Here is a 14521-nt window from a genome sequence, read left to right on the forward strand (position 1 = left end):
TCCTCATTGCATTGTAACAATAATTCCTCTCTCATCAATTCTTCCAAAACCTTTCTATTTTACAGATGTAATTCCCAAACTGATCAGCCAATCAAATTTTCACTACCGTGGCAGTGAAATTTTACACAAATTTTTTTCACAGTTACTGGATATGTAAGTATTCATGTTAGCCACAATAACCCATTAACTTATCGTTTTCTTCGCACTTATGGATGTATGTGTCGCTTCAAAACATTGAATCCGATTTGGCAAACGTCATTTCAAAATGAAGGCTTTGCAGTGACCAGCGTAATCAAGAGATGAAGAGCAATCGAGAAGTTGATAGGTCGTTTTAGCTAATGCGAGGATATATGTGACAGGGAAATGCATCCGACAGGTGACTGCACGACTAGATAACTTGCAACAAAGACTCCTTCCTTCCCTCCCTTTCTTTAAAAGTGAACGGGTAGTCTCTCTCTCCCCATATATATATATATATATATATATATATATATATATATATATATATATATATATATATATATGTATATATATATATATATATATATATATATATATATATATATATATGAAAAGCCTGTAGGTGTGTGAAAGGTTTTTCTATTTTAGCATCTCCTTTAACAGATGTCCCGAGGATGAAGTGCAGTTTGTATGGGGTGATGGACAGCAGTCATCCTTTCGGAATATAAGGTTGCCTTAGTTAATCCTCCAGTGTTGGAATTTCCTGATTTTGAACGCCCTTTCACGTTGGTGACAGGTGCCAGTCACGTTGGTATAGGGGCCTGCCTTATGCAGAAGTTTGATGGAAGACTCCATCCGATTGCATTTTACAGTAGGAAGTTTAAGACACGGGGTAGTAATGAACGGCTGTGGTCAATAGTGGACAAAGAGGCCTTTGCTGTAGTGTTTAGTTTGGTTCATTTTAAGATGTTATTGATGGGCGATCAGGTAGAAGTTCTTACGGACCATAAGTAGTTTTTCTGATGCAGATGGTACTCATATGTTATGTATCTGGAGATTGCATAGACTGGGATATTAGTTTAGTAGAATCTAAACAGGATGAGGATGAGATTTTGGCAGGCGCAAGAGCGTTTCTTAGAGGGGGATTAGTTGGGAAGGGTTATAAGTTGTCTTTTGCAGGTCTTGAATTAGAGGGTAATTTGTTAGTAAGGAAGATTAGATACAGACTGAGAAATAGTGAGGATAAGGGCGATACGACGCAAATAGTTGTTACTGGGAGTTTAGCACCTACGGTTCTGGATACTGTTCACTGTAGGTCTGGCAGTCAGCGTTTGGGTATTGAGAAGACGTATCAATATACGGGAACAATTCTTTTGGAAGAGTATGCTCACGTCAGTGGAAGACTTTGTGAGAGGTTGTTCAGTTTGTAATGCGTGTAAGCCATCGAGGGTCGTTTCTTGCAAGTTGGATTCATTTCCTATTCCCAAAAGACCGTTTTCTAGGGTTCATATGGACCTGTTATCCAATTTCTGCGAATCTAGTTATGGGTATGGGCACCTGTTGGTGGTTGTTGACGAATTAACTCACTTCGTGAGTGCGTTTGCCGGAAATCTCCAGGTTCTGGTGGAAATGTGTGAGTGTGTTTCTTTTGGGCGGAGTCCCAGGATTTGAAGGGATTAGTTATGGGAAAAAGGATCATTCAAAGACCAACATTGAACATTATTAAAAGTCGTCAGTGGAGACTTTGTGGTTCGAGATTTATTGATTAAGACCGAACATTGCTGTTTGAAGGTAGGAACCACGTGTAATTTTCCAAACTGTAGATTGTTTTTCTCAGTTTATATATTATCTGTTGTTTTCAAGCATTTATTGTATTGCGTATACTTTATGAGTAACATGGGATGAATTCCATATCTTTATTTTTATGCGTTTGGGTTAATAAGGGATATATTTGACTTCTTCAGATGCTTCGCTGAGAAAGAGGTTGAGGATGTACTCATTGGGAATGTACTGGACTTTGACTTATTTTGACCTATTGCGAGTTACAGTGCACAGACTGTAATATGATTGATCTTTTGGGAACTTTATTATTCCATTTTATTTCATATCATATTTCTTGCAATCTAGTTATGTTAGATTTTGTCAAATAAATTATTTTGGGTAAAGCTGGTTTTGCTTTAGACCTGAGAGAGAGACAGAGAGAAAGAGAGAATGCAGAGTGATTAAGTACAGATATGCACTGCCAGTAGCCTTTTGATGCAGTCACTATCATTGCTACCAATAGATGGGACCTCTCGATTTTGTAGTAACAGGTAAGCGATGAAATTTCCTCTCGAGGGCAACATATATATATACTCTATATATATATATATATATATATATATATATATATATATATACTGTACATATATGTTTGTATATATATATATAATATATATCTATATATATATCATATATATATATATGATATATATATCTATGTATAATGTATCTTTGATATGTAATATAATACATGCTTTTCAATAAAGTTCATTCAGCAATTAGACCGATTGGTCAGAGTTATTCATGATGTTTGTTGAGACTGGGGCATTGAAGGAAGTGATTGATTGTGATGGAAGGTCCCGAAAGTTAACGTCTCTGGGGATATTAGGCTCTCCAAGTCCAACAGATATTAGGTCAGCGATGTTTTTCAATTCTCTCTCCCTAAAAAAATCATTTCTTTAAATATGAAAGTTCTATTTAAATGTGTCTGCATAACAAGTGTTCGTAATATTTCATCGGTAATTTTCTTATCGTGTGTGTTGTATCCGTGGTGTCTGTGGTGCAGAAATACAATTGGTTGAATCTGGTACAGTTTTTAATACGCCGCTAGTTCGCGAGGCCACGCTTTTGAGAAATGTGACGTAATTATGGCTTTGTCCGGAATGAGTTTCATGAGGTAATAGGCATAATACAACGTTCCGAATAAATCCTTTGGCATGAATTCACCTGGGACACAAAGGCTGCTTTTCCATTACTATCTTCCAGGTATTTCAATTTTCATTTCATATATATATATATATATATATATATATATATATATATATATATATATATTCATTTAAGTAATCACCCCGTGTTCACAATTGAAATATTCATTCGACCCTGTTTGTAATATGTTCCTATATTATTTCCGCGGTGAGTGATAAATGTCTTCAGTGCAGTTTCTCATAAACACCAACGTTGACATCTGAATGTTAATCATTTGAGTGATTAGGTGTTGGTCTTTTCATTATCTGCTGATAATTTTGAGCGCAGGTGGTTAATTATAATAACAACTCATCATTTGTGTATGCAGGGCATTCGCTTCGAATGTTTTAATTGTTCGTCTTACAAACAGTTCACTGATGTTTTACTTATTGCCCATAATATTTTGATAGCTGAAAAGAGAGACGGAAGAAAAACAGTTTATCTTATGAAATACTAAAATGTTCGCTCTACCCCTCAGGGCCACAAATTCACTGACTTTCTTTTATATCGAATAAAGAAGTTAATGGTGTCACTTTCAAGAAGTGTAATTGCCAGGAAATACGAACCGAATCCTTTTTAATTGCTTTTAGAGAAGTTTTAATACACACCAAAGAGATATTTTGTTCAGCAGACAGCGAGGATTCGTATTTCTTGTCCGTGAGTACTCGTAATTAGCAAGGAAAATCTACCTGTCTTTGTGAAGGAAATTCATATTACAGAAGATAAGAGTATTTTAGGAAATTATGAGAGAGCTTCCAAATGTCTTCTCAACCTTCACTGACATCGTTTGCAGACAGTTCCCCCTCCACACACGGATTTTATATATTTATATATATATATATATATATATATATATATATATATATATATATATATATATATATATATATATATATATATATATATATATATATATATTTATTTATTTGTATCTATATAGTTAGTGAGATCCAAATTTGTTGCGAGTTTATTTGAGCAACCAATATGGTCCCGACGTTTTATTTTTAGGGCTTCTATGAATTTCGGAACACCATCGACTGATTCCACATTCTGGCAGCAGGTTGCAAAACGTCTGTAAGCATTTTCCTTTGTTATAGAACGCAACATTTTTATCAGTTTCTTTGACAAAGTTTTGTCGAAACAAAAGGAAAAAAAATCCATTGTTAGCAACGCCTTCAGGAAGAGCCCAAAGATAAACGCTTCCCACGCCCTTGCGCATGCGTCAATTTGATGCTCTCAGAAGCAGATGAAATCAAACCAAGAACCTCGTTCGTTCGAGAGTCCTTAAGCTTCCCCGAACCCTCCTCACATTTATGGGTTGAGATCACGCTCATGTCATTTGTTATTCAAGCGTGAAGGAGATCAGAAAGGAAGGAAAACGAATCTACTTTTCGTCTTTGTTGAAGGAAAAATCCCTCTGCAAGCGGAGTACAAACCACAAGAAATTGTCTGTATATTTCTGTGCAATTTTAATCGGAGGCATTTCGATTTATGTCAGCAGATCAGTAGCCAATTTCTTTTATTGTTTTTGTGTAGGAGTTTGTTCATATATTTATTCACATACTTAGTAAATTTTGGTGATTTTATGCTAAGAATTGAGTAAAGGCATTGTTCTTTGAAGCTTCATGTCAGCTTGAAACAGAAGAGAAATAACTAACCACTTATACACATTTTCTTATAAAATGAACATCAAATGGCTCCCATAGTGTACTGAATTGCACGCATCTGATTATCAAGCTCAGGTACTTTCGTATGTGTACATGATAATTTTACCAAAACGCTAAATTTATTTCAAATGTCATGTATTTGTATGGGATTACTTTGTTAATAATGTTTTTTTTTCTATTTTTCCAGATCTATGTTCAGACCATCTCTTGCGTCTGCGCAGCCAATAATGGTAAGTGTGCTGAAAACGTTCCACAGAACATCAAGGTAGCCATCTTTACCTTCCCTACAGATGAACAAAGATTATTCCCGTTTGTTTGCGTCCTGCACTAAGTATGTTCACAGATTTGAGTATTATAGGAAATGTGATACTCGTTTACCTGTCAATGTTTTTATGAGGGTGTAGCGCGATTTTGCTGATTATTTTTTTAAGTTACCTCATTTGAGACCGGCAAACTTACATTGGTGGTTCAAATAATAATACTACATTTGGGAGACAATTTCAGTTGAATTATACACACATATATACAGTATATATGTGCAGTATATGTATATGTATATATATATATATATATATATATATATATATATATATATATATATATATATATATATATATATATATATATATATATATATATATATATACTGTATATATATATATAATATATATATATATATATATATATATATATATATATATATATATATATATATATATATATATATATATATATATATATATATACATATATATATATATATATATATATATATATATATATATATATATATATATATATATATATATATAATATATATATATATATATATATATATATATATATATATATATATATATATATATATATATATATATATATATATATATATATATATACATTATATATATATATATAGATAGATAAATAGATAGATAGATAGATAATGTATTTTCGTGAGTGTGTAACTGCCGAGATTGTGAGAATTGGTGCTCTGTTTCCGAGTAATATTTCCCAATGAAAGGCATTTTAATGTAAATTTGCAATCATTAATATTGCTCTCTCCTCTCATTTTCTCTCTCTCTCTCTCTCTCTCTCTCTCTCTCTCTCTCTCTCTCTCGTCAAATCTATAACACTGAAAAGTTATTAACTCCACAGGTAATGTAAGATAGTGTTTAATTGAATCCCAGAATTACAATTTCATCCGCCAGTCGAACAGTTTGTCATCTTTTCATCTGAATGTTGTTTCGTTCAAATAACATTTTGTTCTTCCTTACAGGCAGCAATTGCTTAACGCCGCTTAGATTATGAGTTAGGATTAATATTAGTAATTTTGTAATTATGTTCGAATACGAGGTCTGATAATATATTATTGTAACTTTGAATTCAAATATTGTGTTCGCTGAATATTGCGTTATTCTGAACGACTGTCCATTGCATTTGTCTGTTGTCAATAACCGACTGGCCTGCTTTTTAATAAAATAATAATTGCGAACAAACCAAACGACAATCCATTGTTAATGCTATCGTTTGGAATGGATATCGACTGTTAGCGTCTCTCTCTCTCTCTCTCTCTCTCTCTCTCTCTCTCTCTCTCTCTCTCTCTCTCTCTCTCTCTCTCTCTCTCCATTACTTCATGGCGAACTGAAAATGTCAACAATTTTTTTTTTAAATCTTCCTAGATCAAATTTTTCATCTTGTATGTGTTAAAAACTATTTGAAATGTTCTTTGGCGAAAACAATGTCGTTGTCTTCCTTCAGATCATAACATAGACAACACCTGGGAATGCACATATGAGAGAGAGAGAGAGAGAGAGAGAGAGAGAGAGAGAGAGAGAGAGAGAGAGAGAGAGAGAGAGAGAGAAAGCAATGCCTATATCCAATGGAGCATAAAAAAAGCAAATTCTGTAATCGAATATTGCACACCATTTTCATCGTCATAGAATAACACAAAAATCATACGTTTTCCATCTACTCTTTATTTTCCACTTCACAATTAAAACAATATATTTCGATTTTGTTTCCCCTTCAAAACAATCGGACTTCTTTAAATCTTGACTGGAAGAGTTCGGCGCCCCCTAGTCGACAGTCAAGAGGGGGATGTCAGCCCCAATCAGCTGGAAGCAGTCACTGAGCTGGAAATGTCATTACCTTGGAGTAGACTGCATATGAGTAGCGGGGGTCGTTTTCCCTTTAGCAATTGCCCTCCCTAAAAGAAGGATCAGTCGCATGGGCCCGTCATGGCACAAGGGAAACTTGGTCTACAGTCACAAAGACAAGTATTCTGTCAGGGCATCAGACATTTTACATTTTATAGCCTTTTCAATTTCTTCTTGTACTCAGGACTCTCTCTCTCTCTCTCTCTCTCTCTCTCTCTCTCTCTCTCTCTCTCTCTCTCTCTCTGTGTTGTTTTGGTGAATGACAGCCGGATAATAGTTTAGTATATCTCTGGAGACCAATGCGACTAGCCTTGCTATTTTCATCAGTGACCTGAATGCACTGTCTAGTGCAATTAGACGATTTGCAACTCCCATCGGGCCGTTATTCTCAAACTGTCAGGTTTTGTTGTCGACTACATTCCGGCAATAGATTTCTGGAGTTCTCTTCCTATTTACGTTGTCTCAATATTCAGTCATATTGTTTCCTTTTGCATTAAGAATGTTGTTATTTGGTAAATCTAACTTTATGGTTAGTTTATTTCTTACATGACTCCAGCGTTGAGTTCGTCTCCGGAACCCAGTCTCTTCCTTTCGTGTGATTTTCCTCTTCCTTAATTTTTTCCGTCGTTTTAAAAAGTAATTTTTATTCTGTTGTCAGGGTGAACAAACTCTTCCACAGACGACTTACACCTACTTCTCCCCCCCAAGTTAACTAGACACCCACACACACACAAGTATATATAATATATATATATATATATATATATATATATATATATATATATATATATATATATATATATATATATATATATATATATATATATATATATATATATATATATATATATATACACACACATAAATATACCCTCTTTTAGCTTTTAACCTTATGATTAATTTCATAGAAATATTAAAAATGCTGTATTGAAAAGCAAAATGGAGTTTCGTTTTAGGGGTCAGCTCCCAAGGGTTTAACATTCTCATACAAACATAGTCAACAACATGAAACAAAATTGGTTCGAAATTATTCTGCGATTTTGAGTGATTTGCACTAACGTTAAAATGTCAGTCCTATACTTTGCGCAGGATGATAATCCACGAAATTCCGTGTTATTCTGACGGACCTTCTTAGAGGTTACTGATTACTGAAGTTTCTTGTTTCCAGCAACATGAAGAAAGCAACATTTTCGTTGCTTTCAGAGAATAACTTCAGAAGCATACAATCTCGAAGCTTGGTTTCCTCAGGAAAATCAACCTTGCACAGGACACCAGTTTGTGGCCTCTCTTAGGGTTTTAGCATCACAGGTAACTTAAAATTTCACAGAGGGACTTTCCGTCACCACCACTCTTTTTGCTCTCAAAATATCACCACCAGTGCGCTGTGTTGGAAAGTTGGGCGAGCTGGTGGGGATTTGTGAGTGGGGGGGTGGGGGGAAGGCGGTTGCTTGGCAACAGGACAAGAAGTAGACACTTCTTGATATTCCTTGGAAATGATTAAACTCCACAAGATCTGGATGTACGCATCTCTTGGCTTAAAATGATAACTTGTGATTTCTCGGCAGCTAGATTGATAATGCGGAAGTGATGTTTTGAGTCTTTACATGGCTATTCTGTGAAGTGGTTATGAAATGATGGAGCTGTGCAGCTTTGAAAGCAAGTATTACCGAGGAATGTTGTAATAAGTTTCTTGGGAGATAAAATTTTTGAAATGAGGTGTTGCCTTTCTAACATATGCCTTTGTTGTGGAAAGTCACTCTTTTTTTCATTTTGTGTACTCTTTACATTAACTGTAATACCCGGAAGACTGTTAAACACCCCCCGGAAAGACTATGAATATGATATTCTGTGAATAAATTGTCATTCCTAAAGTAGGGCAGCAAGTGTCAACAACTCCTGGTAATGAGTGTGTCATCATTTACCTCTGAAAGTCGGTGTGAGTAGCAATCGGTTCCTCGTTTATATATATATATATATATATATATATATATATATATATATATATATATATATATATATATATATAATAAAAGGCGAGTGGTCTTGTTTGTCCGCCCAGTGTGAAACGTGAAGTGTCGGGAACGTAGGTTCGTACACTTTTGTATCAACCGTGCAAACTACAGCGGCGGCGCGGCGGGCCGACGAGTTGCTCCCAGTGATGAAGATGGCCCCTTGTCAAAAGTAGCTGTACGTATGGGTGGATTCCATCTCCTCATGTCCTTCATGGGAGCAGTAGGCACCACAATGCATGGAAGTGGACTGGAAGAATTGTGGACAACAATATCTGCTGTTAATTCTGTGAAGCACATGCTATCTGGCCCTGCCCTTCCAGCTCACTTTCTTACACAGACTGCTCTCACACAAATTGTTCTAGAAGATCTCAGTGTGAATGGTGAAGAACGTAGTGAAATCTCGAGTGTCTCTCACCCCCTACTGACCCATAAAATCGATGTTGAAGAGGCCCTAAACAATGACATCCTAAAGGACATTAATTGGAAGCTGTTGAATATCATTAACCAAAAGAAGGGGTTGAGTCGCACGGCACAACTTTGGTTGCAGTATCGTGAACAAGTATCGCTAATGAATCTCTGTGTGAGGGCTGAACGTACAGGACAAGACAATGGGATTTGCACCTGTATTGTGTGTGAGAGATGCTTTCACATTTTCTTGCTGCAGGACATTTACAAATTTACAATATGCCAAAGCAGCACAGATCTATTTGTAGCAAATGACTGAACTTTCAAGTACAATGCCGGAGAAAGACTATGAACAACTGACCGCAAATGGAGTTTTCACTGTGCATCGGAGCAATCGTTACTGGTCTGGAACATGGGGTGATATGATAATTGAGCAGTTTCTGATGAAGGGATTTAAATCTTCTGGAGGACTTACGCATGGCAGGGGCATTACTGAAAGTACTTCAGCTCAGTGGATAAAAGCAATGCCAGCAAGCACACCAATTTATGAAGCAGTAGAGAACTTTACTGGTATATCCTCAGCAGCAAGTGTACAACATGTTGAATTGCGAGACTCGCGCCAAATTCATGATTAGAACCATTTTCAGGTAATGAAAAACTGGCTGAAATCTCACTCTCCATTTCAACAAACATTTAGTGGATTAGTATCTCCTGGAACCGGATTAATTGCTGATGATTCGGTGAACTGTGACTCAGCAAAATCAAGAGATTTGAAAGAAATGTATGATATGTATGACAAAAATTTCTCATAATACACCTGAAACAGAAGAATAGAGTGCGGTCAATATAAGTAATGACAAATGGACTTAAGTTTGCAGTGACATTGTTGCAGTGTACTCTCAACAGCTATTCAACAGCATTATGTGTGCTGAAAGATGATGATCATCTAACCAATTATATGACCTATGAGCTAGCCCCTAAGCCTCCTTCACTGTGTAATGACATCGCAGTGAAGAAGGAAACAAATCAGCATTAGCAACTATGCTGGAATCTTGTGGACCTTAGGAAGAATTAGTTGCAAGTGAATATAAGTCTGTCGTGGATGAAAGTCATCTCCTTCAAAAAGTTGTGTGGCCAAGGCCAGCTATGTACCGGGATATTTTTCAAGCCTACACAGATTGTTTTCAGACATTACGGCAAAGATACAACTTGTATTTGATGGCTACCCAGAAGAACCAACAATCAAATCTGATTAGCAAAAACGTAGAGCATCTAAACATTGTTCTATAGAAGCTGCATTGAAGAAGAAGTTTACTCAACCTTACCGTTGGCAGATTTCCTTTGCAACAAGCGTAACGAGACGCATCTGATCAATAAGCTTAAGGAACACCTCCATTCTGCTGGTATAACTGTTATAGTTGATAATGATGGTGCAGATATACCAATTATTGTCCAAACTGCTTGGTCTTTAGAAGACACAGGACATGGAGTTGCAGTAGTCATTAAGCCTGGTAAAGCCCACAGTCCCAACAAGGCATATGATACTGGCAAACTTCAAGATAATCTGGGACACGCGTCAACATTTGTTGTTCCTCCGTGCAGTGACGGTACAAAATTGGCATGGCAACCATCTCTCTCCAGTCGCATGAGAGTGGGAGTCTTGCGGAGCTGGACTAAGACCAATACCTTCTGTTAGTCCTCCAGCTCCAGATGAACTGTTAGACTTAGTCAGCTGTAATTGCCGCAAGGGCTGTCATCATCAGTGTGAATGTAAGAGGGCTGGTTTATTGTGTTCATCCCAGTGTGGCCAGTGCCATAGAGTTGGATGTGAAAATTCACAACTATTTGAGGAAGAAGATGAATTGGATAGTGAGATAATATAATATAATATGCTCAGTTTGTGTGGTATTTACACATGATTCAGAATCTGAATTGATTCAGTTTTAATTACTCTCGTTAGTATCTTCATGGCATGTTTATTGCCTACATATTTAAAACAAACATGCTCTAGTCCTTAACGTTAATGTGCGTTTCATTTTGTATGTTTCTTTGTTATCTCAGATGAAATATTTTGTTCTACCTTTTTAGTTTAAGATTTAGATGTCGGAATAACAGAATGTTTACTACATAATTGTACACTAGATATTTGCGTGATATACTTTATTAATATAAAAAACCTCATACTTTAGCATGCGTCCTATGTGATTATAGAAAAAAACTGCATCAGTTTCTCTCACTAATTTACGAGCTCATTAGTAAGCATAATGCAACATTGTACAAAAAGACATTACTGTTCAGTAATTGAGTGGAACTCGCAAAGTAAGGCTATCTTTTAATTAGAAAAATAAAAGTTACCGTTTGATTTGTTTGTTTGGCCATTTCCCATATAGATTTTTGTTTTTTTTATAGTAAATACTTCATTTTTCTAGATATATACAAACTCGTATATATATTTGAAAAGAAGATGATTTTTTCTATAACTTTTGTTTCGAAACTGTTGGTCATACAGACCACCAGTTCTTTGGAAATTGTTTTTGAAAATAAAATTACAGGATTATTTTCACTTTTTATTTTTACTTCATATAAAATGCCCTAATTTTGTAAAACAGTCTACACATTCCTATTGAAAAATAAGTTCTGAACAGCGTTTGCTCAATGATGTTTTTTTTTTCATAAAACCGTTATTTTAAGAGATATTTCAATTTTAAGCGAATTTCAATTTGGCGGCCATTTTCCAATATGGCGGCTAACGCAAGCGTGGGAGGCCATGGGACTTTTGATATGTTGTTTATACAACATATCTCTAGATTTGTGCAAATTTTCAGCTTTTATATAATTATGTCACTGAAACCATGTATTTTTGCCTAACGCTCCTGGGCTATTCATAATCTTACATACTCGTATAAACATTGTCATAAGATCATTCACTGCCGTCAAACTTCTGCGGAGTTGACAACTGTAACAGAGTTGACTACTTTAGATGACTGAATCCAGTTGCCCAAAATAAAATAGCAGACCTGTTTTGAGCTTTCTTAATGTGGTAGCAAATCACGGCAAACCATGATAAGACCGAGAACTGCACGAAAATGCAGGAGTTTACGAAGAATTGCCAATGAAGACCACAAGCAAAATAAACGGGTGAATCGTCATAAATAGTGGCCTTTCTGTTTAGAGAAACGTCTGGGAAAGAGTTAGGATTCCGGAATATTTAAGGGGATCTCAAGAGATTTTAGACTGTATTCCGCCACTGGCCATTTTTTTCATGGCCAAGAACCAAAGAAATTAATGGTTTAATCATTCCTCGACATTATTCACCTCTGGAATATGAAACCCTAAGCTGTCAGTGTTTCCTTAATTTAAACTCGACTTCCCTGAACTAAGAATTTCAAAGGGGCAGAGAAGCTCTGAATAAAGGAAACATAAAAATTATAAAAGATTAATCCATTAAAAGAAATTTGTTGGAAATTCCTCGGTATTTACGCCATCTCAGTGCCACGAGGAGTTACCCCTTGATCTCGTCCCTATTCAGCCAGCGATTGACGTCCGTCGCTTCTAAGGTTTCGGGACCCAATTGAGAAGAAAATGACACCAACTGGAACTTCAGGCTGAGATCTCCTGACGTCTCCCTTCCCGTGATTACTTGCTCCTTTTGGGTCTTCGAGTGGTCACGAGTCGGCGCTCTCTGAATGTGCTCTTTAGTTTTCTGTAAAAGAAGACTATTGTGCTGGCTTTGTCTGTCCGTCCGCACTTATCTGTCCGCACTTTTTTCCAGTCTGCACTTTTTCTGTCAGCCCTCAGATCTTAAAAACTACCGAGGCTAGAGGGCTGTAAATTGGTATGTTGATCATCCACCCTCCAATCATCAAACATACCAATTGCAGGCCTCTAGCTCTAGTAGTTTTTATTTTGTTGAAGGTTAAAGTTAGCCATATTCGTGCGTCTGGCAACGACATAGGATAGGCCACCACCGGGCCGTGGTTAAAGTTTCATGGGCCGCGGCTCATACAGCATTATACCGAGACCACCGAAAGATAGGTCTATTTTCGTTGGCCTTGATTATACGCTGTACAGAAAACTCGATTGCGCCGAAGTTTGCGATTTTTACTTGTTTCCTTTTAACTTTACTTTTATTTTTCATTATATAGTCAGTTGTAACACTTAAACTGGTCTTCATTATGTATAATTTTGTTAGATAAGTGGCCTTTGCCAAGAGGTAGTTAAAATAGTGCCTGTTAATCTTATTCTTCATTATATAGTCAGTTGTAACACTTAAACTGGTCTTCATTATGTATAATTTTGTTAGATAAATGTCCTTTGCCAAGAGGTAGTTAAAATAGTGCCTGTGAATCTTAATGACAGCTAAAAACTGTTGGTTTTCTATCTCAAGTGCGCTAGTACTGAAAATCGCCGGTAACCTTCATGATTTTCCAGTTTAAGTATTCTTATAAGAAAATTGCTTGCTCGTGAAATTGATCGAGAGAGAGAGAGAGAGAGAGAGAGAGAGAGAGAGAGAGAGAGAGAGAGAGAGAGAGAGTAGCAGTAATCTTGCCAGTAAATGTATTAGTGTAGTACCAGTCGTTTGCCTCAGTAGAAGAATGTTACATCCCCAATAGATCTAAAAAAAAAAAACATCTCGAAGACCTTCCCTGTGTTTTCCACTGTGATACTTTGAGAGATTTGTCTTCTTCTTTTTCTGCTGATGTCTTGTCTTTACCACTTCGCAAAAATGAGCAGTTGTATTTATATTTCTTGTTCAGCTTTTCTAAGAAGCTGCACTGCTTCACTCATACTGACCTTTTGAGGAGAGCTTTTATAAAGATTTGTTGATATGCCCTATGGCAGCAATCCCAAGCGTAGTTAGATTATAAATATGCAACCTGTTATGTGATGATAGATACTTTTAAGTTTGAATTCTTTGTAACAGAGATTCTCTGTAGTATTCTATATTAAGGACGTTTTGTAGGTGGGTTTTTTTTTTTGGAGGTTGACTTTCTTAATAGGTTTGCTTACATGTTATGGGTAAAAAATGTTTTATACACACACACATACATAAACACTTATATACATATTTACGATACTATATATACTGTATATATGTGTATATATGTATATATATATATATATATATATATATATATATATTATATTATATTTATAATGCATGCATTATAAACAACTTATTCAGCTCTGCATTCACATCTGAATAGTCGAGACCTTAAGCTATCAGAAGGGCTTGTGTTACAAGGGCAAAACCTCTACAGTGTACAGTAGTCTTACAAAGTCATATTCTCTACGGTCTAACTAAGAT

Source organism: Macrobrachium rosenbergii, chromosome 39 (assembly GCF_040412425.1).
Source record: "Macrobrachium rosenbergii isolate ZJJX-2024 chromosome 39, ASM4041242v1, whole genome shotgun sequence".
Classification (NCBI taxonomy): Eukaryota; Metazoa; Arthropoda; class Malacostraca; order Decapoda; family Palaemonidae; genus Macrobrachium; species Macrobrachium rosenbergii.